Below are 23,167 nucleotides of genomic sequence, written 5' to 3'. Positions count from 1 at the left end.
GACCTTGGAAAAGATATTCAGAGGTGTGATGTCTATGTTACAAAGATCAGAATTTCCCAGGCGATTACTTTCATTATGACCTTCAATGGAAATAAAATTTGGAGCCTGAAGAAGCAAGATACAAAGAGTTTTGATGTTTTTGGTTGGAAAAGACTCTTGAGATTACCACAGGTAGCCAAGGAAACAAAGGAGTAGAGAATAAAACAACTCAGTCTGAAATTCTCACCAGAGGCATGAATGACCAGGTTCAAATCATCCTAAACATTATGTGTAGACTCAAGTATTTACAGAAAACTCTAATGCTAGGAAAGGTGGAAGGAAAGAGAAGAGGACAAGCAGCTGGATGGACTCAGTTACAGTACAGCAGTGACTGGTACACTATTGGAAGACCTGAAAAAAAAGGAATAGGAACTGAATGTCATGGAGAAATTTTAACTATATGTAAGAATTGACACTGACTTGATGGAATATAGTCAATCCAATTATGTGAAGATCCAGCTCCCTTGACAGAAAAGAAGAAGAGGAAGGGAAAGAGGATGATTTGATCACAGTAGTGATGGGTGTTATCATTGGAAACCATGAAGGGTAAATTGGGAATATATCATCCTTGAAAAAGTCTATCTGTACGACCATTAAAGTAGATATTGACTTGATAGGATATAAGCAATCAATCAAACAATGTGGACAATAACTGTTGGGATAGCAACACAATATATTTAAACATTTCATTAATCCATACAAAACAGGGCAAGGGGGGGGGGACACCTCATTGAATCTAACAGGCTTAATTCTGAGTAAATATGCATAGGAAAATAAAACACAATTTTGTGATTCTTGCCGTTCGTAAACCTGGTGCTCTCAAACAGCTGAAAATTACTCCCTCAAATGCAACAGTTGACTTTCTTCATTTTTTATCCCTGTGTCAGGAATTATATGCATTATTTATCTGATGATGTTAAATGGATTCCTCTAATAAAACTTTATGTTATGAAAGCTCTGCTTTATTAGAGCCAAAGACAGGCAGTCATTGACTTAAACAGTTTGTTTAGTGATGGTTCCAAGTTAGAACAGAACTGAAAAAACTGACTTATGACCATTTTTTACACTTATGACCGTTGCAGCATCTCCATTGTTACATGATCAAAATTCTGATACTTGGCAACTGGCTCATATTTATGACTGTTGCAGTGTCCTGGGGTCATGTGATCACCTTTTGCAACCTTCCGACAAGCAAAGTCAATGGGGGAACCAGATTCATTAAACAATTATGTTATTAACAACGGCAATGATTCATTTAACAACTCTGGCAGGAAAGGTCGTAAAGTGGAGAAAAACTCACTCAGCAACTGTTTCACTTAACAACATAATTTTTGGGCTCAACTGTGGTCGTAAGACAAGGACCAGCTGTACATGCATTTTACCAACATACGCAGTGTTACAACTACTTATATAAACTTACTGATTTCATTTTAAATGAGAGCTCATTCAGACCAGATGCTTTTGATTGCACGTACCGATGTCAATACACCTCTGGCTTTTGTGGCCACAGGCACGGCCACGGACCACCAAGACTCAAGATTTAAATCATAACATTTCTTCAAGCCTTCACAGATGCTCTGTGATGACATTGTGCCCCCGCACCCCGATTGAGAATCAGTGCTGTACATCATTTCATAAGCACATGTAACCATAAGCAGAAATGTAGTTATATAACAGAATAGGAGACTTGGAAGGGACCTTGGAGGTTTTCTAGTCTAATCCCCTGCTCAAGCAGAAAGCCCTATATGTTTTTCCCTGGGGCTTTTACTGGAGGAAAAAAAATGTTGTGGTGCCATCTCCTCAGCCCTAGCACACAAGTACCTTCAATGTGTCCTCCGATCATTTTTCCATGGATGTAGCTAAGAAGAGCTTACAGTCTTGCACACGCATAGAGTGTCACAACAGCACAGGGAGACAGGCTGCTGGCAAAGCAGTATTTCCGCATTAAGCAGAACACAATAGCCACACAATGTGCAGTTTGCAGTCCAAGCAGAAAACTTCACAGCAAATTTTGCACCTTTGCAACTTAGGCCAGGCAGTGTCAAAATGCAGCTCCACTGAAGTTTGGAACATAAAAATCAAATACTGGCTTCTTCTCATTCAAAAGAAAAGAGAACAAATCAGAGAGACCTTTACGTTGGTTATTCTTTGAAATGGATAGAAATGAATAATAAGTTTACAACACTGTTTTGTGAGTGAGGGAAAACAAGTACTATTGTAGGATGTTTAGATTTGCTCAATTGTACGTTCTAGGAATAGTCAGATCATTCATTAATGACTATAGTATATCACTGTGCATGGTTACTAGAGAACTCTTCTCCTACCCTACCAAAAAATGTCATATCACAACTCCCAGAATTCCCAGCCAGTGATAGTTAGGCTTGCTAGGAATTCTGAGACAAGGCCCCAATGTATCCAGAGGGCACTAAGTTGAAGAAAGCTGGTTTGATTGTACAAAACTTTCACAAGATTCCACTAAATAAGGATAAGCAACATCCATGCCGCATTGCCTGAAATAAGACTACAATTGGTCCTCCGTGCTTATAAAAGTATTTTGTAGGCATTGAAGATGCTGGCCTGCACAGGCAGGTTGCTGAGCACTATGAAGACGCAAAAGCTAGGCCATAGGAAGTGCTCCAGGAAGGGATAGGGCGGGCCTGAGGGTGACAGCCTCACAACTATCCAAGCAGGTTTCCTGAAAAGAGTACAGCTTGGTCAACCAAGTGGTGCCACTCTATGGACACATAGTTGTCTTCACTCTAGAACAGGGGTGTCAAACTCAAGGCCCACGGGCTGCTTAGATCTGGCCCACGGGGCTGCCCTGGAAACAGCAAAGGACCGGCCCGCGGTGCTTCTGCCAGCGAAAACGGAGCTTGCGAGGGCCGCATGCAGCCCTCCTGAGCTCTGTTTTCACTGGCAGAGGGTTGCAGGAGGCCGTTGTAGCCAAAAACGGAGCTCTGGAGCCCGTTTTCGCTGGCAAAGTGCTCAGGCCACCACAGGCGCCTCCGACACGAGTGACGTCAAGCTGGCCATGCCCACCACGGCCATGCCTACCCCAGTCCCCCGAGGTCAAACACAACTCTGATGTGGCCCTCAATTAAACTGAGTTTGACACTCCTGCCCTAGAACAGGCACTGCTTCAGGATTATGGACAAGGAAAGTGGGGTGACAAATTTGGTCAGGGATGATGGCCTGGGAGACTAGGACTGTTCAAGGGAAGGTAAAATGAGGAGGATGCTGAGAAGAAAGGCAAAGTATAGCTGCCCCACTGTGAGGGTCTCTGATAGATAAGAAGTGACTATGAGCAAGACCTCTTTGCTGGGCCAAGGAATGGAGGATGATCTCTGCCAGGCATGGGGAGAGAAAGGAAAAGGAAGGAGAAGACATGAGGGGGATCTGAGCAGCATTTCATAGCACGGATTTTAGATTTTATCTCCCTTGTGGAACAAAGTCTACAAGTAATCCTTGATTTACAACCTCAATTATGCCCATACTTTTGATCGCAAATCATTGTAATCACCTGGTTTTAAAATGGCTTTAAATATCTTTTGCTTTTTGCTTTTTATACTTGTATTGTTTCCTGCACTTTTTTTCCCTTTCTGTAGCTTTTCTTTGTATGTTTCCCTGGTTTTTTTACATATGTAAAAGAAGTTTAATTAAATATTTTTAGATACGTATCAGAAATAGGGAAACATACTAAGAAAACTTACAAAAAGAAGAAAAAGTGCAGGAAACAATACAAGTTAGATTAAAAATATGATTTATTATTTTAAGCCATGATACATTCATAGACTCAGATATTACATGAGACCTAAACCACAATTATAGTTTAGCAGAATGTGTAAATCTTATTTTAAGTGTATTCCTCATTGTCTGTGTGTGTGACTGTAAACCACCGAAAGTTACCCTGTGGTAAAATGGGCAGCCAATAAGTTTTATAAATAAATAATAAACTACTAAACTATTAAAATAAATAAAACTATTCTAAACATCTTACAGTATTTTGTTTTCTTTCTCACTAGATGCCAAGTGACATATCTCCATTCTTACTTCTACTAAAGCAACGTTTCACAATGGCTACATTCATACATCATAAGTCACAATGTAGTTTCTGTTTTCTGACCCCAGCAACTGTGGATCTGTAATCTATGGCTTATGACTTTGTGTGCCATGTGAACCCAGTCAATACTTGCTTCTTAAAACATGTTTAAAATATGGCTTAATGTCATATCGCAAGATGCTAGATTTTTATTCATATTATGACTTACTACATCCAACTTTCTTTCTTCCCATACAGTGTCTTCCCCAATGATAACATTCAAATTCCAAGATCAGGGGAAGGAGCCTCACCCATGCATACACTTTTGTGCTGAAACTGTACTGAGTAAAATACTAATCATTTTTCATACTAATTTAAACATACCTTTTTTAGTTATTCCTGTCATCACATATTTCCAAAAAGTATCTCAAGTACGTTACATATGGCTTATATGATGTCTGCCACAAGTTCAATTCCTCATTTAAAATTCCACCCTTTTCTTCATAACTCTTAATAATTAAAAATGTGGGGTTTTATTAGGATTTGGATGTTTTCTGTATCTTTCTGCTAGCTATCCTCTGAAGTTATTCAACTTCTTTTTTACAATCTACTTAAAACCTATGCTTATTCATCGACCGATTCTTCATTCTTCCTGAAAAGCCTGAATTCTTTCTTCTAGCTATCATGGAAAAAAATAAACAGTCATACTCAACCTTTAAAGAACTTTATAGTACCAACATTCTTATTTCCTGTTAAAGGAACATCATTGTGCTGGGTGAGATCAAAGATCAAATGATAGTTCACTGAATCATTTTTGATGGCCAGAAACCTCTCTTAATCCTTTTGGGATATCAGTGGGCTGATAATGGCAGCAGGGTTGCTATTACAAATGGATGGAACCCATGGTTTTTTAGCTTTGGGTTCTGTAGTAGAATTGATTTTTTAAAAATAAACTATTGGACCTATTTCAAATGTTATCTTTAAAATGTCTAATACAAACAAGAAGTTTATCCAAAATGTACTCATAAAAGTGGTCAACAGTAAGCAGCACATATCAATTTAATGTCTCTGTTCAATACACCATTGTTAAGCAAATCGTAGTGTGACATGTGAACCACATCTATGGTTGGATATTTGTAGTGAATTGGAGGAATCTTATCCCAAAATGTTCAAACACTGAAAGTTATTAAAGAAAAAAACAGATTGGCCTATCCAGGCAAATGGGAAGAGATATATCTGAAGTCAACAAAAATGGGACTTTAAGAAACCAATCAGAAGTAGGAAACTTTCTATCTCGAGTAGGCCTTTAAAGGAAGACGGGATCTGTTTTCCTTTTATCTTTTCCATTGGAGCTCCTCTTGGGCTGTTTGGATACCTGGTAAGAAAGAAAGCCCCAACCCAAATACTTGGGTTGACAATTGAAGAATTATATGGCAAACTGGTGGCTAACAAGAGTATGATGTGGTATATAATTTGGGTTCTCCTATGGCAGTGATGCTAACCTTTTTGCTGTCGCGTGCCAAAAACGGGGAGAGTGGGGGGGCTCGCATGCATGCCCACACCCATAATTCACTGCACCCCGTCCCCCCCCGCATGAACACATGACCCCCCCGCACTCCCCCCACTTTTGGCATGCAATGGCACAGTGGGTGTGGTATGCCCATTTTTCACCCTTCCCAGACTCCAAAGGCTTTCTAGGAGCCTGGGGAGGGTGAAAATGGCCTTCCCCACCCCGGAAGCCCTCTGGAGGCGAGAAACAGCCCACTTTGCAATTTCTGGTGGGCCTGGAAGGCCTGAAAATCAGCTGGCTGGTGCGCACATGCCCACTGGAGCTGAGCTAGGGCAACGCTTGCATGCCCACAGATATGGCTCCATATGCCACCTGTAGATTTGCCATCACGGTCCTATGGACTGTGAGCTGAGTTGGGGACTTTATGCTGTTGGTGATAGTTTGTAGAATTTTGGCTGAGCAGGTGAGCCAACTGACATCAACTTCTTCAGCATTAATTTATTCTCATTTCTTGTTCTGTTTCTTTCAACTTCATTCTAATTTTTTGTCTATTTATTTAATAAATAAATAAATAAATAAATAAATAAATAAATAAATAAATAAATAAATAAATAAATAAATAAGATGTACATAAGAAAGACTTGAATTTCTATTATTTTCCTTCTGAGGAAAGGGAGGAGACTTAGCAGAGGTCTGTCCTCCTATTAGATTAAGTTTCTGAAGGAAGAAGGAGTTGCCACTTGTTCCTCTATAATCCCCTGCAAGGCAATGAGTGACAAAGCCGAACAGATTTCACATCTCTCCTGGCTGCTCTTGGATGAACTGAAATATGGAGGAAAACATATTTTAATGCTGATACTGCCAAGGGCGACTTAAGGCTGCCTCATCCATAAGATAAAAGCAAAGTTATAAGGGACATGATAGGGGAAAAAAGAGGTTGTCAGGACATATTTGTAACATCCTTAGGTGCAAATAAGGAAATGTTAAAAACTTTTTATCAACTTAACTTAAATAAGTTTAACACACCACAAGATAGAATATCTCTTAGGATCAATGCACGTTTACCAAATAGGATGTGACTGAGGTCCTATCAGAACAGAGTAGAGCTGATACAACTGGTACAACTGGCTGAAGATTAGAAATAGTGAATAATAACGAAAGGGGAGAAATCATAAACGTAAAGTGTTTGTAAGATAATGTATAAAATGTATAAAATCAATAATACGAGTGATGGAAATTATAGTGTAATAAGGGATCGTGGGACAAGAAGGATTTAAATATTATAAGGGGAAATGGGAGAAAATGTAAATATAAGAAGACTACCGCTACGAAACAGTTGTAATAAGGGAATATATGTTATGTGTTTTGTGTTTGTCATATTGTGTTGTGTTATAAATAATTTTTTTTAAAAAAAGAACAGAGTAGAGCTTTAATAAAAACTATCATGAAATGCAAGTTACTAAAAACTGCTTTCTTGTAATTTTTTAAAAAAAATTGTTCTCAGAAGGGGAGGAAACAAATATTCAAGAACCACCTTAATCATCTTCTCCTATTTCCTGTCCTTGTTGAAAAACCAGTTTAATATTTCAATGGCCTAATTAATGAGCTTTTGGCCTGTTTTTTATTTATTCACTCACTTAAGGCATATTTACCAATTCTTTAAGCAGCTGCATGAATAAGTCAGTCCTCAGTCTTGTCATCTAAAGACATAAAAGTAAAGGTAAGAGGATTGGAAGTGACAGAGCTGAGTCTAAGCTAATGTAGACACAAGTTATTGACCACAAAATAATTCAGCAGATCACAAAGCACGGTAGAAAGGCTGATGGTTCTTATACATAAGAGACATGAACCAGCTTATCTCCCCATCATGATTTTATTAGTATCCACACTACATTTCTTGGTATTAATTAACTGAGTTAATGTCATTCTTTCACTCTTCACACCAAAGGATGGACAATTAGCAACCCCTATTTAATTTGGGAGGTTTCCAAAACAATACTGATACTAGTACCCTGTTTCCCCCAAAATAAGACATCCCCTGATGATAAGCCCAATCGGGCTTTTAAGCGCATGGCAATAAGGCCAAGCGCTTATTGCAGGGTTCAAAAAAATATAAAACAGTGTCTTATTTTCGGGGAAACACAGTATTTGGAATATTGTTAAACTACTGAAGTTTGCAGATGACACAGCAGTGATCGGTCTCATTCAAGACAATGATGAATCTGCATACAAACAGGAGGTTGAACAACTAGCTTCGTGGTGCAACCAGAACAATCTGGAACTGAACACAGTCAAAACCATAGAAATGGTTGTGGATTTTAGGAGAAACCCTGCCATACTACCACCTCTTACAATACTAGACAACACAGTATCAACAATAGAGACCTTCAAATTTCTAGGTTCTACCATATCTCAAGACCTAAAATGGACACCTAACATCAAAAACCTCATCAAAAAAGCACAACAAAGAATGTTCTTTCTGCGCCAACTCAAAAAGCTCAAACTGCCCAAGGAGCTGCTGATCCAGTTCTATAGAGCAATTACTGAGACTGTCATCTGCACCTCTATAACTGTCTGATTTGGTTCTGCAACCCAACAAGACAGACACAGACTTCAGAGGATGATTAGAACTGCAGAAAAAACAGAAAAAACTACCAACTTGCCTTCCATTGAGGACCTGTATACTGCACAAGTCAAAGAGGGTTGTGAAAATATTTACAGACCCCTCACATCCTGGACATAAACTGGTAAAAAAAAGGCTCTGGCAATCACAGCTGAGCTGCCTGATCGTCAGAGCCATTTTTTTTTTTTTACTTTTAAAAGCATTTTTTACAACCTATTCGGGTGAATAGGTTGTAAAAAATGTCTACTGTTGACCTCACCCCATTCCTAAGAGGTCTGTCAGGGGCGTGCATAAGAGCACCGGCGTGCCTACCATCCCTGTCCTAATGTTCCCTTTAATTGTATTCATTTTATTCATTCAATTCATGCTTATATATATATATTATCTAATATGTACTCGACAAAATAAATAAATAAAGAAAAAAAATATATATAAAAAAGATCACGCTCCACAGCCTATCACCCCCCCCGCCCCCGCCCTGTTCTACTTATCCCATGCCTCCTTTTGCCATGCATTGTGTGCACGCACCTCACATTTGGTGCATGGTGTGTGGTGTGCAGCCAGCGAATGGGTACTAAACCGGTTCAGATTTCACCACTGCTCTAGGTGGAGATCACCCTTCAGATTGGTAGTAGGAACCAGAGATATGGCTGTGTGTCTTTCATTGTTCTGGTTTCTCTTATTTCTTTGGTTTAGTTTTATTTTTTTGTACAAGCTACGTTTAACGCTGCAAGCTTCAGAAACTAAGATGTCTCATTGTTTCTTTGCAAGTAATTTCTGTTGATGGCCTTTTCAAATTACTTTCATTTTATTCAGTTCTGTGTTCCCCAGTAACCTCCTCTTAAGTCCTATGAGGGAGTAGCAAGAGTTACAATCAAGGGAGACAGTTTCTGACTCAAGCAAGTTTTAAAGCTATTGGGCTTTCTCCAGCTGAGTCAAAATGTCATCTGCCCATCTTGGAAAATGAAAATGTTTGTCTCTATTGCTAATACCCTTTCTGCCTTCTGTTGCTTCTGTTTTAAATCATTGCCAATCCAAGAGAGTGGGTGGTGCTAGAACGAGAGGAAGATAACACTCCATTACCAACACAGCTAAGGACAATTTAAACCCTCTCAGTCAAGGCTGTGGACAAGATAAAAGCAACATTTTATAGAGACACAATAGAGAAATGTTGCCAGGACATAGCTGTACATGTTAGGTGTAAATAGGGAAAGGCCTTATGTTGACTTCTTTTAAACCCTTAACGACAAACATAAGAACAGCATACTAGATTATGAAGCCAGCAGCAGCAGGAGCCACAGCTTACAAAAGTGACATGAACTGGCCAGCTTTAATAGAAATGTTTTAGGAAAACACAAGATTTGCCTGTATTTCACCCACTGTGAGGAAAAGTACAACGAGCTGAATGTCTGCACTTTGCTGTCATCATCATCAATACACCCACTTGAATGTGAAAACAAATACATTCTCGTATAATAAGAGGGGGAGGATGAAAATCTTGCAACAAGTGCCTGGAAGAATGCCTGGGCACCAAAAATCAGTGTATTGTGCAGAAAAAGAAACCATTCTGATTCACCTGATTTAGCAACAGAACTGCATTTTGCCTCCGGATACCGTAGCTTTTTTCCTAACCTAACTGGAAAATTCTTGATTGTATGATTGCAACACATCTGAAGGGCACCCTGTAAGGGATACTTGCTTTATGTCACTTTTGCATTTCTATTTTTCTCAGCCATAGATCCCATTAACTGTGGCTCAAAATCTGTGCTCCTTTGTCTCATCCTAGCCTATAAATTCATGCTTATATTACTATACTAAAGGGGTACTTTTGATTGGTCCTCATCTTCTCTTCTGTGTGCAGAGTTTCTGGCACTTTAATGGCAGCCACAGTGATAGCAATAGCAATATCATTTAGAGTTAGTAATAGCACTAAGACTTATATACCGTTTCATAGTTCTTTGCAGCACTGTCTGAGAGGTTTAATAGAGACAGCATATTGCCTCCAACAACCTGGGTCCTCATTTTACCAACCTTGGAAGGATGGGAGGCTGAGTCAACCTTGAGCCGGTGAGGATCGAACTGCTGGCAGTCGGCAGAGTTAGTCTGCAATACTGCATTCTGACCACTGCAGCACCATAGACCTTTCCCTGTTTCACCAGGGTGGTGATGCATTAATGGTTGAGTTTGCTTCCTCTGAGGAACAGAACAATTTAGAAAGCCAGTTTGGTTAAGGCATCAGACCAGAAACCAGGAGACCATGAGTTCTAGTCCTCATGTCCTGCCTTAGACACGAAGCCACCTGGGTGACCTTGGGTCAATTACTCTCTCTCAGCCCTAGAAAACAGACAAGGGCGAATCACTTCTGAAAACCTTGCCAAGAAAGCTGCACGGACTAATCCGGGCAGTGACCAGGAATTAAAAATTGACTTGAAGGAGAACACACAGAACAAATTACGTTTTGTGTTGTCTCACAGACCGAAGGAAAAACACATTAAAGAAGCTAAGTGAATATACCCTAAATGTTTCTCTGAAAGAAACCAGATTCCTTGAGTGGCTCAGACTGCTAAGACAGTCTGTTATTAACAGCAGCTGCTTGCAATTACTGCAGGTTCAAATCCCACCAGGCCCAAGGTTGACTCAGCCTTCCATCCTTTATAAGGTAGGTAAAATGAGGACCCAGATTGTTGGGGGCAATAAGTTGACTTTGTATATAATATACAAAAGGATGAAGACTATTGCTTGACATAGTGTAAGCCGCCCTGAATCTTTGGAGAAGGGCGGGATATAAATGTAAAAAAAAAAAAAAAGATTATTCTCTTCCTTTACCATCCAGCATAAAGTATACACTTCAAAGATATAAATGTTCCACAGAAAAATTCTGCTCGATTTATTTTTTATAAAAAAAATATTTTTATCAGAACCATTTTGAACTTCCCTTATTCAACCATCCAAAACTAAAAATTACTTCTACATGAAGTTTGCAGTAAATTACTCTTCAGATTACATTCAGCTTTCCTATGCTGCATCCTCTCAAGCAGCATTGAAGTGCTCCTTTACAAACCTCTCAGATTAAGTTCCAGGATACTGAAAGTTGAAGCTGTAACCAGTCAAGTCCTCATTTCATACAACAATTATATAAATGAATTTTTCAATTCATTATTTTCTGAAAAATAACCACATGTTTTCCACAGGAATCCAATGTAAAGCTTGGCAAGAACAAGAGAGAAAGCTAGACGCAGAAGGTAGGATCATCAAAGTAAGGTCTTTTAACCTAAAAATTAATGTGTACTGCTGAGCAGGTGCTGCCAGACTAAAGAAAATTAATAAATTATCTCTAAAAAAACATTTCCATTTTAGGGAGGTCAATAATTCACAACTCTATTTAGTATCAGAGATTTTAATTTGGGAATGGAAATCCAACAAACATGGAGGCTACCAGATTAATGAAGACTGAAGTTTAAAGCCAAAGTGTCACACATTATCCTTTCTAAACCATAATTTGTGTATTTTTAATTTGTTTTCATGCCGTTATCCTCACCTTAACCCTGCATCGAAAGCTGCTCTCAAAATTTGACTTGTTCTTCAGGTCCTTCCTATAGCTTCTTGATGACTCAGAATGAGGAATGTATGTAAAGCTTACCTTTAAAAACCAACGTCTGCAATTAGCAAAGACATTATTAGTTGCCTACCAATTTAAGCATTAAGGATTCATTCAACCAGCAACTAGAAGACCTACAAATTACAGCTTTTGGGTTCTGATGGATATTTCAGATTTTATATATAAGCTTCCGTGGGATCATGACACTGGTGCAATCAGTTGACAAATTAAGTGGAAATGGAAATATGAGCAGCTGTTCACACAGCAACTAGCTCCCCCAACCCCCCGAAAAAAAACTTTACTAATGCATGAACATCTGCAGATAGGATTCGTTGAATGCCTGGTGCTGGGAGTGAGCCACAAACAGTACAAGAGTGGCACTTGCCTTTTAGTCATTTCAACAGCTTTTAAAGAGCAAAAAGATCAGTAAGCACAATAACCTATTGTTGGAAGAAATATCCATCTGGGTTCAGTTCCAAGTGGGGACAAAGACACTGGAAACATGGAGACTGCTTGGAAAGATGGTTTAATGGTGGTCAGGTTCACATGGCTTGAGATCCTGAACAGAAAAAGGGGAGAGATCCTGTGTGCTCCCTGGCTTTATGCTTTTTCTGAGCTTTGAACTTTCTGGGGCACAAGAAGAGTACCCTGATTGGCTGTCAGACTCCCAGGGGGTGGGGGTCTTAGCTAGCTTTGCTGGCTGATGTAATCTTCCCAGGTGCCATGTGGTGAGTTTCAGTTGCTAGATGGGTTCTATTATGATGCAGACAATGGCCCATTGACAAAGGTGGGGGGTGGCAGGAAGTTGCAGGGAGCTGCTTTGTCTTTAAAACATGTTTCTCCATTTCTCATCCAGGGAAATATATTCTGCCTTTTTAAATATTTTCTAAAATATTTCATTCTTCTAGGAGGGGGGTGGGTGCTAAATTCCTACAATATAATAAAATGTACTTCTTAAACTATGGTTAATCATTGTATGCACAATTCGTCCCTCCAGTGGGCTTCATATTCCCTCCTAATGTCATCATAAACTCTCATTTGCAACTAAACATCAAGCTAAGTCAAAGCAGAAATATTTTAACTGTATGAATTGACGATTATGTCCAAACCTTAACCAGGAAAACTCTAACTTAGTCAATGTCATCCTTGTTCACAATCCTGGCTTTTTTCTCCACAGTGCTCTCCAACACTGGCTGGAAGTTATATCCAGCACAGTTGGAAAACACCAAATTGAGGATTGTTACTTTAAATAAAGAACAGACCTAAATTCAGATCAGGCAGTAGAAAACAGAAGTCTCCAGAAATCTTCAGATTTCCTCTTCATGATCATGTGGAAAAAAGATTGAGTATGCCATTCATCTGGGCTAATTCACATAGGACTGTCTACACTGAAGTTTGAATTGTGTCTCAATGATAACTCTCCATCTAAAGAGTAGGAAGGAGAGATATCCACGACCATTAAATTAAGGAATAACAAAAATCTGAACAAATAAAGGTAATCTCCGTCTGCCTCCTCCAGCAAGCCCTACCCCCAAACAAACAAAAATTAGATTCTTTCAGTTTTTTTTAGTTTTTTTTATTTGCATTTATATCCCGCCCTTCTCCAAAGACTCAGGGCGGCTTACACTATGTCAAGCAATAGTCTTCATCCATTTGTATATTATATACAAAGTCAACTTATTGCCCCCAACAATCTGGGTCCTCATTTTATCTACCTTATAAAGGATGGAAGGCTGAGTCAACCTTGGGCCTGGTGGGACTTGAACTTGCAGTAATTGCAAGCAGCTGTGTTAATAACAGACTGTCTTAGCAGTCTGAGCCACCAGAGGCCATACTGTAAAAAAAAGAATTTCCTGATCGACTTCTAATTCACCTTTAAATGACAGGGTCTTCCAGACAAAGAATTCCCATTCTATAAATATTTTGGATAATATTATATGTATAGGCATCACAGTCCTTTTGCCTGTTGAACTTGAATGTCAAGTTTCATATTTCAGACCTTTACCGTTTAAGGTTCATATTTTTGACTCGTACACAAGATCAAACTATTTACAAACTGGTCCAATGTATTGTGACCTTTTCATACTGCTCATGGGTAGGGAACATATGCCCCATAGGCTCCTCTCCCAAGAAATTCAGTAGTCATAGTAAACACTGCACAAGTAATGCAATTTCCCATTCACTTTTGGCAAGAAACAAGAGTGTTACACTTGGGAGAGTGAATATTTAGAAAACTTTTCAAAAATCAATTCCCTCAGGAAAAAAGGGGACCAGAAATCCACCTTACTAGCTCTCCATCAGTACTATACACACACACATGTGTGACCTTGCCACCAGCCACTGAAAAATCGCCACCTCAACTTAGCAACTATGTTCTTACATTATTTAAGTTTCTGGACAGATTACAAAGAGTATATTAACTACGAAAGTTCTACAATAATTACACTGTAGATTACCAAAGAATGGAAAAAACACAGCCAGGCTCTCTCTGTCAAAACTGGTGGCAGCACATACAACTCTTCATAAAGTTACAAAGAGTAAATTTCACAATGAAGAGGTAGGTACACACTCAACCTATTCAACCAACAAAGAGAGATCCTGCAGAAAAACTTTCACGAGAATGAAATAAAGTAAAAACCAAACCAACTTCATGACTTCACGGATACAGCTTTGTAATTTTCTCAACAATTCTAGAATGTGATTTTGCTTCTGCCTTCTTGAGGATATGTCGTCAATTTCCCTGTATAGTCAACAACTGTAGGATTTTTTTTTTTGATGATCTCCCATCTAAGCACCTTCAACCCTGCTTAGACTTTTGAAAACAATGTTGTCCTATTACTGTCCCCTTGCAAGGGTGTCAGAGCAAACAAATGATTCCATCTACACAAAACACTATACTTACTTAATCAACTTGTCTTCACGGGGACGATCAAGACTTTTTTTAATAGAGAGAAATGACAGAGTCCTGCAAAACACTGTTAAGAACCCAGAAAGGAAATAAGATTCTGACTTAATCTTTGCCTTTTTGGCAAAATAACTTCTACCCTGTGCACAATATTAACCGATTAACACCACTGTGCAGAAGAATGCAGTAAAAGAAATCCATAAGCTCTATCAAATATTTCAGCTGTGTTCTGAAAACATAATATAAGCTCTGTAAAATAGAGCTGATCAGAAGCCTTACACGATTTTGGAAAATGCTCTGAGTTCACCCTGCCAAGCAAAGATTTAATAAGCAATAGTTAGAAGCAAGGGATTAAAAAGTTTTATAACCCAACACTTTTGTCCTGGAATATAAAGGAAGAAACTGCTGAACAATTCACAAAAATAACACTCAAAACACATTTAAAAAAACAACAACTGTAAACATGACTAATTTTCATTTGCCCTGCAAAGAAAATATGTTGAAACAAATACAGGTTGATGGCATTGGCATATCTGCCTTGGGAAAAAAAGATTCCTGGCATTCAACCTTTCATTTGAAGCCCATGTAGATAAGGATTTGTTTTAATATTTTGCTGGTGTCCTTTTTATCTTGAGAGAAAGAGACACATGAACAAATTGCAACAGTCTACAGGTAGACTTCAACTTACGACCATATTCGAGCCCAAATTTTCCACTGTTAAGCAAGTCAGGTGTTAAATGAGTTTTGCCCCATTTTATAACCTATTGTGCCACAGTTGTTAAAGAGAATTCACTATACTTCCTAAGTTAGTAAAATGATTGTTAAGAGAATCTGGCTTCCCCATTGACTTTGGCTGTCTGAAGGTTGCAAAAGGGGACTCACATGACCCTGGGATACTGCAAATGTCATAGATATGAGCCAGTTGCCAAGCATCTGAATTTTGATCCCGTGACCATGGGAATGCTTGCAACAGTTGTAAGTGTGAAAAATAATCATGTCACTTTTTTCAGTCATTTCGAATGGTCACTAACTGAATTGTTGTAAGTCAAGGACTACTGTATCGATCTCAGTAGTTCAGAGTTCCCTTGGTCAACATTGGTTTGTTGTTTGTCTTGTTCGGAGTAGAACAATCTGTTCATCTCTAGGTTGATAAAGTCAGCAGCTACTGGATTGATACCTCCAACAAGAATATATAAATACAGAGCAAATTTATTCCAACTGTCCCATTCACTGGTTATATTTTTTTATAATTCACTGGTTATATTTTTTTATAACTGCAGCAGCATTTTCTCCTCACCTCTCCATACTGCTAGCGCCTATCTCCCCTTTCAGATGTACCCATCTACCTGGCTAAAATTTCACTGCAAAAGGGTAATCAATACACTCCCAACATTGGGTTCATATTTCACATTAGGCTATAATCTGACTTTTCTGACTGTAGATATGTACATTCTATGAACCACAAGCCACAGTTAAAGAAGCTATGCGTTGTATGTTTTGCTGTTTTAATTATTTTAAAAGGTCTCCATTTTTATGAAGGAAAATATGCAAATGAACAGAATTAATGAACTTACTTAAGTAGCCTAGAACAAGCAATATAAATGAGTGCAACCAAGTAAGAACATAGTAAGTTTCTTCAGCCTCTGCTGAGCTGCAACCATACCCCATACAAATTTCAGCAGATCTGAAATTGGACTTCTGACCCAATCTTTTTGGCTACATAATTTTGGACAGGGACAAAAAACAAATTTACCTAAGATTGAATTCATCCAAAAAGGCACATTCTTAACATATCTGGTGCATGAAAAATCTCATATAAGCTATCTTTGACAAATACAGAGCTTTTAATCAAACAAAGTAGATATTCTGGGATGAAGACTGGTCTTTCAGAAAAGATTTCCTTCAAAAAAGTTAATTAACAAGATTTGCTCTATTAATACTGGGTTTAGATGATGCAGCAAGATTAACAAATCTATTTAAAAAATCAAGAGAACAACAATTAGAGATAAGTCTCTTTGCCAGGTAAAAAGGCAGCAGGAAAATGTCAGGGAGAAGCAGAAGCAACAGGAGGTAGAAGCAACTGGTAAGAAAATATATTCATCTCTAGCAACCTCTAGCAATCTCTTATATATATGGGCTCAATATTTGTGAAATACCAGACAATGTTCTGAAGCCTGAAGATAGCTCCAAAATAGGTATTTGATCTGAAATAACATCATACATAAAAGAACGAGCCATTCTTGTAAAAAAAAATATATTACAGAAAGTACACTTATCTGATCTGAGAGAAAAAACTGGAAAGCTTCAAATAAAATTTTCAAAAATAAAGCTAGTTAATGGGGTCATAAAGCATGAAAAGTCTCTTGACATCTTAACACTAAAAACATTTCTGGATTATTACAGATCCAGAATAGAAAGTGAGATGAAATTCTCCACAAAAGCAACTCAACAGTATGAGTAGGAAAAATCAATGACTGATAGTTTGATGTAGCTATTTTTTTTCCTAGTTAGCAAGTTGGCTTCCATGAACTGTACCAATGCAAATAGGTCAACAGAGCTGTTTATTATCACGGTACTGAAATAACAGCAGCAGCAGCAACAACAACAACAGACAGTAAGTGCCACCTATGCAAAGAAGCTGAAGAAACACCTGGTAAGCTGCTGCAAGAAGATCGCACCGACTGACTACAAGCAACAGCATAACAAGTAGCAACAATGGTGCATTAAAAGATCTGCAAGAAATATCATTTGCCTGCAAGAACTGATGGGGACCATGAAATAATGAAAGTCATAAAAAATGACTGTGGCAAAGGCAAGCAAAAGTAGTACTGATAGTAAAAGGGGTCTTGGATGCAATCCCAAAATTTGCCAGCATTAACAAGTTTGTTATCAGTCAATTGCAGAAGGCAGTTTTACTTGGAACAGCTTCCATTCTGCAACGATATCTGTAACACCATCAAACATCCACATCTACCTAACCCAGTTTCTTGGAAAGGACTTGATAGGTAGACAAAAATACCAAACCCAGTCTGAACATCTGGCTGACTGTGCGACAAACAACAATAACAACAACAACAATCCAAACCTCTTCATCTGAACAATTCTGTAGAGAGTTTATTTCTAGGCACATTTAATCTTCAGCAAGAATATTACTTGCCTAGTTATATTGCTCACAATTCATTTGCTTCCAAACTAATTGTTCAAAAGCAAGGTTGCCTACTCTTTAACCTCCCCTCAAAGATGCCCAAAAGCTTATCATCATATATAGTAATCTCTCCACTATCAGATTTCATTTGTCTGATATTGGAATCAGAAGTCTTGCATATTGTAATTCAAGGACACAAATCTCTGAAGACTAAAAGTCTATAGCAAGAACTAGGAATGTGATTAACAATTCTAGCTATTGCTCAATATGAAATGGAAGCCATATTTGTAGGGACACAAAGTTTAATTCTTCTGTCTTTTTCATCCATCTATGCAACTGGTTGAAGACTTCCTGCTTTTCAGTAGAAAAAAACAATTACCACAGACATCCATTGTTAGGGTAATGGATTAGACTTGGCTTGGATGGGTATTTTTTCCTGATTTTTCCAGAAGTAGCTCTTATACAATATTAAGTCAATTATACTTTGACCTGTTCTTGAGGAAATACATTATGTTTGACATAATTTTGGATGTTGTCAATTTTTGTCCTAGAATTACAGGGAAACAAACTTTCCTACAGTTGCTTATAAATATAAGGAAAGGCAGTTTGTTTCAGATCCAACCTGTCACTGGATCATGATGTATTTTTCTTAACACATAAAATAGCAATGTTTTGACCTTACTCCTTTTCAAATAAATTCCCAAAATAAACCAATATCCACCCTGAGAGTAACCACTCGGCCTCAGGGACAAATTATTTTCCTCCCACACGTATTACAGAGTAAGAGTCCATAGCAAATTAAATTGAGCGTAGTATTGCTTCATGCTCCTTTCTCTCCATTTTCGCTTACCTTTTGACAACTGCTTCTACTCTAGTTGCTGAATCTTTATTCAGAATTTCCCTGATTAACATCAGCCTGGGAAAATTAGACTATAATGGCTGCATGCCTTCGATTTACTGCACAACCTTTTATCAATTCAGCAAATCAGAATTTAAAAACACAAAAGATCCACAATAATCTATTCAGTACAATATATATGAGAACCCAAACTCTCAAATTCTGGCTTAAATGAAATCATATACATTTGTAGAATTATTAAAGACTTTTTTTTCTTTTCATCCTCATCTAGTCAAACGAATGGTTTAATGTGCATCTATTCAAACTTAAACCCAATCAGAGTATGCAAAATCCTCTCTTCCCAGCTTATTTCTACCAGCTCTTCAGAGATAGTCCTCAACTTACAACCACTCATTCAGCAACTTTTCTAACTTACAATGGCACTGAAAAGATTACTTACGACTGGTCCTCGCACTTATGATCATCTCAGCATCCACAGGGTTGCACGCTCAGAACACAGGTGCTTGGCAACTGCCATGTATTTACAATGGTTGCAGCATTCTGGGAGTCATGTGACACTTGTGGCCTTCCAACAAGCAATGGGGGAAGCCGAATTCGCTTAACAACCGCATGATTCACTTAACTATATTGCTTCGCTTAACAACTGTGGGAAAAAGGGTTTGGACACTATTCACTTTTTAAAACAATATTTATGTTTCCTATTTCTAAACTGCTTATCTCCCTCACAGAAGGACTCTTAACAACTGCCTTGCTTAGCAATGAAAAGTCTGGTCCCAGTTGTGATCATATGTAGAGGTCTACCTGTATGCAAAGATCTACAAGCAGAAGATACATTCCGAAATGTATGGTTTGCATCTTGTAAGATCCCCTTTGAATTAATTCCAATTTAGTTTTTGTTCTAGCCCCACCAACCAGCCTTAAAGAGTAGTCTTCAGCTTTTAAAGAAGTTGTACATAGTTTGATTAAATTGATCAATGTTTAATATGATACTTCTTTATGATAAACTGTGCATCCTCATCATCATGGAGAAAAAGAATCAACAGCACAAACCTTTTGGAATGACATTTGGTTTTTTTTTCATTCTTTTTATCTTTTATAATTTTTCTAATTAAAGATAATTTATCTATTAGGATCTTCAATATTAAGTCACAAAAATGACTCCAGTTTCATTCTGAAGCACTCTGTACATTTTCAGATGCAGTGTTAACATCAATTACCAACAAAGTTTTAAAAGCTTCACCTATCACACTGTTATCTTTAAAAGATATAAATACTGGTGATTCATCTGCTTAAGTTTTGAATATTGCCATCTCAAATCTAATCTAAATTTTGAACACTGCATATCTAACGGCTACACACTGTTAGCAACTAACCTGCAATTTATTTATTTTTTGTCTCCAAGTATCCTGAACTTACAGATAACATCACTGATTAAATTAGTATAAAGGTCAGTTCTCACAGGATTTTTCAGCCCTAGTAATTCCATTTCAACTACTATAGATCAATGCTAACAGTTCTAGATTTTTTCCAGTACTTTTTTTTTTGCTTGACCAAAACCAAGATGGAAAATATCAATAGATTTAAAGGTCATGATTTCTATCTGAGAAATCTCAGTCCAGAAGAGGAGAATAGAGAGACATAGAAATATATCTATCCTCTTCAAATTCACAAGGAAATCACAAGATGTGCTGGAAATGTCACAGAGAATGCAAAGTGCTCCCAATCCTCATGTACCAATAACTTAACACTTTTCATAGCAGTGAAGCTCCAAATGGATCCCAAGTTGAACTAATATAGCATGGCTGTAGCTAGTGCAGCCTGTTATATGCGGCAAATCCAACTGCAGATTATTGAATAAACTGGTTAAACAAACCATGGTTTAGCGCAAGGTGAGAATCCACACTCTCAAAACTATTCAGCGCTGAACCACTCAACAATTTTTTTGACTTAAATACTTAAATACAGGACTCAATGATAGGCCACGTCTCTATGGACTTTGTTTTGCCTTGGAGAAAGAAAGATCCCAAAGCTAACTTACCTATTGATAAATGCCATGTAAGCTACTGGGAAAGTCATTCAATTAGTTGCCAAACTTGCCTTAATCTCTACCAGACAGGTAACAAGTCATTTAATTTTAGGAGAGCTTGTTTTGCATAATTAATCAACTGCTTAGATGTTAGACTTCACCCTAATGAAACCGTATTCTGTAATTAACATCTTTTGTAATTTTCAGGCCATTACTTTTGAATGAGCTAAGCATTAAGGATCTCACAGATGCTTTCTTGCAGTCTCTGCCTTCTCAAGGTGAGAACGTTGTTTCAGCTTTGCCTTTTCTTCCTATCTCCTTTGGTTTTTCAAAAAAGAAAAATGTCTCAAGTGCATCTGAAAATAACTGGTAAAGGAGCTGGAAATTTAGGATTAATCAAGGGAGTGCTGAAATGGCAATTAGTCTCTTTAGTACACAAGAACATCTGAAAGCACACAAATTAGGACATGAATTATTAAGGACACAGTCAGATAGGGCTATCAGCTTGAATGCTTCCTCTGAATGTGCACATTGAAAGGCACACAATGACTGCTCTAAGTATATCCATGTTATAATCCTAGCAGTCAAAAGTAATTAAAAAACATTTATTTGTTCCTCTTATGCTTCTGTTCGTTGTTAAGTTTTTGCTTCTTTTTTATTTATTTATTATTTATTTATTATTTAAATTTTTATACCGCCCTTCTCCCGAAGGACTCAGGGCGGTTTACAGGCAGATAAAATAAACAGTACTATTACAAAATAAATACTATTAAAATACCACTAAAAAACTTATTCAATTTGGCCGCAATTAAAATTTAGCAAATAATAAAACCCATTAAAAACCCATTAAAAACCCATTTTGGTTAGGTTTGTATCTCAGGTTTCTTTCATGAGCTCAGTGGAGCAAAATACACACCACCACAGCCGCCGCCACCAATTTTCTCCTTAATAGTTGCCCTATGAGGTAGGCAGGCCTAAGAAAGAATGATTGGCCACAATCCACTCACTGAGTTGCCACGGCTGTAGACTTGAACTCAAGTCTCCCTCATCCTAGTTTAATATTTTAACCTATATGAGGTACCTAAACATCCCAAGAAAGATAGCAATGTTATTTCTAAATTAAGCCAATAAGAAAGACAGTCCTATTTAAAAAAAAAATAAACCCTCTTATATGGAAGGAAATTTTCTATAACCATCATGAACTCATCTATGATTCCTATTTTCACATTTCTGATTAGAAAACGTCTTTCACCAATGTGATGCTCATAAAATATAACTTAACGGCAAGATTCCCGGAGAAATGTGTTAGAATACCATAATCAGGAGATCTCAGTTTTCACTGAGCAACTGGCAATTCTGGAAAAGAGATGTCTTCCAATTGGCCATGTTCATGTAAACATGGACAAATTACCGTATTTTGCCGAAAATAAGACCCTGTCTTATATTTTTTTGAACCCTGAAATAAGCGCTTGGCCTTATTGCCATGAGCTCAAAAGCCCAATTAGGCTTATTATCAGGGGTGTCTTATTTTGGGGGAAACAGGGTAGTTTCCTATCCATAAAGCAAAAGTCCACTGGCTGCTGAGGTGACAGGATAGCTGTGTTTCCCTCTGGAGAATTACTCAACCTTTGTAATCATATGTAATTATATTTGCTACAAAGAAAACTGGAACATCTTTCTATTTCTTATCCTTTCTTTCACTTTTTAATCTTTTTATTTGTTTTTTTAAAAATTCTGTGTTTTATGTTCTCTTTAAGACTTTTCGAAATATTTATATAAGAGGATTACTCAACTCAACATTCCACTGGCTCTTACAGAACAAGTTTGAAAGCCTTAGCCATAAGCACTTATGAATTAAGTGGCAAAGCAAATACTCTATTCTGAGCTTCTCTCAGGAAAAAAAAAGTTTGAGAATCAAACAATTAAAGAACACTGTCACTGTGTGGAACACAAGAAAAACAAATATAAACCCCAAAGGCTATACGGATTTTGGATTTTTATTTGCATATCGTTGCTTCTTCATTCAAAAATACTAGATGGGATTTTCCACATAAAAGTATTTTTAAAACGCTGATAGAAAAGATTTGTGTAATCTTTATTTAATTATGTTTTCTAATTTCAATAGTTTTAAATGATTTCAACTAAGTACATTTAATAATCTACTTGTTGTTAGAGAAATAAAAGGTAAAGTCATAGGTTAAACATGCTTTTACAGTTAGAGATTCTAAATCCCTTCTGCAAGGGCATTATTTTTAGAGAATTGAAAAACAATCAGCTACATAATCCCTTTTGAATTCTTGGAATTCAGACAGACAAGCACCTGCCACATAATACCCCAGACTTAACAATTATCAATAAGAAAGACAAAAAAAGTGGATAGTGGATGGGGCAGCAGAGACAGAATAGAACTGAAGAAAAATCAA

At 37.6% G+C, this 23,167-nt stretch overlaps 1 protein-coding gene across 4 annotated transcripts in view; it reads right to left on the bottom strand.

The window, feature by feature from the left end:
* TEX2 (testis expressed 2) overlaps positions 1-23,167 on the bottom strand; it is a 105,243-nt gene that overhangs the window by 53,365 nt on the left and 28,711 nt on the right. Inside the window, exon 1 of one of the 4 annotated variants that reach the window (XM_058169011.1) lies at positions 7,241-7,280. The exons of the other annotated variants lie outside the window; for them this stretch is intronic. The gene's annotated coding sequence lies outside the window, so the exon portion shown is untranslated. Of the gene's footprint in view, positions 1-7,240; positions 7,281-23,167 lie in introns of those variants that run through there. 4 annotated transcript variants of the gene reach the window in all.

This window comes from Ahaetulla prasina, chromosome 2, assembly GCF_028640845.1.
Source record: "Ahaetulla prasina isolate Xishuangbanna chromosome 2, ASM2864084v1, whole genome shotgun sequence".
NCBI lineage: Eukaryota > Metazoa > Chordata > Lepidosauria > Squamata > Colubridae > Ahaetulla > Ahaetulla prasina.
This window is presented reverse-complemented; position numbering and strand designations above follow the sequence as displayed.